The sequence below is a fragment of the Carlito syrichta genome, unplaced genomic scaffold (assembly GCF_000164805.1).
Source record: "Carlito syrichta isolate Samal-C Ts95f unplaced genomic scaffold, Tarsius_syrichta-2.0.1 Scaffold304472, whole genome shotgun sequence".
Classification (NCBI taxonomy): Eukaryota; Metazoa; Chordata; class Mammalia; order Primates; family Tarsiidae; genus Carlito; species Carlito syrichta.
Genome location: NW_007248568.1, coordinates 942,697 through 944,339, shown reverse-complemented (window position 1 = coordinate 944,339; position 1,643 = coordinate 942,697).

Here is a 1,643-nt window from a genome sequence, read left to right as displayed (position 1 = left end):
ACTTGAAGTTATTCTTCTCTGGTTCTGTGACACTGTCTGCAGTTGATGAAAACTGATGTAGGAGGAAGTAGCAGAAAGAAATTAGGGGGCCATGAGAAACCAGTCATGATATGAGACAGGTAACTGAAAGTGAACATTTATTTGCAAAGATTTTAGCCTTGACTTCTCAGGATACATCCTGAAATGTTAATATCACTCATCTCCCTAATTCTAAATCAGATACATTCTGTTGCATGAGTTGAAATTCTCATTTTCTGTCTTTAATGGTGGCAAATACTGAAGTGGTCCTATTTGTTTTTTCTACCTGCCTGGCATATGTTTCTCTTCATCTTGTTAAGCATCCAGGTTTCCCATTGAGGAGCTATCCTTTCTAGGCCACAGCCCTAAAATGTGACACTCGCTGATCCTATCAGATATGCACTTGAAAATTTAAATCTAGAGTAGAATTATCAGCCAGGAACTGGTTGTCCCAGCTGCTAATCCCTGAAGAGATAGCCACTAAATGCTGCTATCTGTATTCTCAGAAATGCCACAATTCTTTAACTTTTCTGAAACAAAATTATTTCTTTCAGTCTATGAGATACCAAATACAGACAGAGCTGGAGCCTCAAGGTTAAGGAGTGTTAATCTCTCATTGTCAGGAAAAGCCAATCAGTGAATGAGGGAAGTGTTTGTGGGTTGGTGGAGATGTATCTAAGCAGATATATTTTTAGGGCCTCCTCAGAATGTCTCTTCTGGCAATGGGGCTTTTATTCTAATTAATACATAATCTATCACTGAAGCAAACGATTCTTAGTATGCTTTTTATTGAAAAATTGGATCTGGTTACTGTTGCTCCACAGTAGAGTGAATTCAGTGAAATAAGCTTGTGGATTTTGGCTACTGCACCATTCCTTTTTTATTCACTCATTGTCATTCAGTAAGCATTTACAGAGTGTATACTATATATAACACACTCTGCTAGGGGCTAATGGGGCTTCTTCCGAGAACATTTTTATATGACTAAGATGATCAGCTTTGCTAGTTGGAAACTTAAGAGACTTGAGAAAAAAGTCATTTTAGACAGATAGGAATCCATGAAGTTTTTAAAGACTTTTACGAGATTGTGATTTTGTAAAAGTTCTGCCCTTGACAACAGTTCCTAAATGTAGTCTAGAAATTAACCACATAAGATTTTAGAAGATTCTCCTATTAACTAACCTTAATTCTTTTCCTTAAGTCCATTCATGCCTTCTTCCTCATCACTGTACTTGAGAAATAGCCGATTACTTACAATAATCTTTCATACAGTGAATTGTGTTGATGAAAAAAATCATTTGTATAGTCAAGGCAGTTACTAAGTCACTTTTCAGTCTTTTTTTTCCCTCCAGGCTGGTAATCCAATTATGTTAACTTTGTGCCATAATTAAAGATTGCTTTAGAAAATTTTGATCACATTACTAAAATATCCCCCAACCAAACCAGGTGCCTGTTGAGAACTGTGGTTAGTGGCCTTGTAAAAGCTAAAAAGGGTTTCATATTATGTGCTATTGTGTGTTATAAACTTCCCTCTGGCAGAGACCTCAAGGAAACAAACAAACTAAAACCACTCAGTCACAACCATTGGTTTTCAGTGGGACTTGACACATAAGTAGACTACCCAA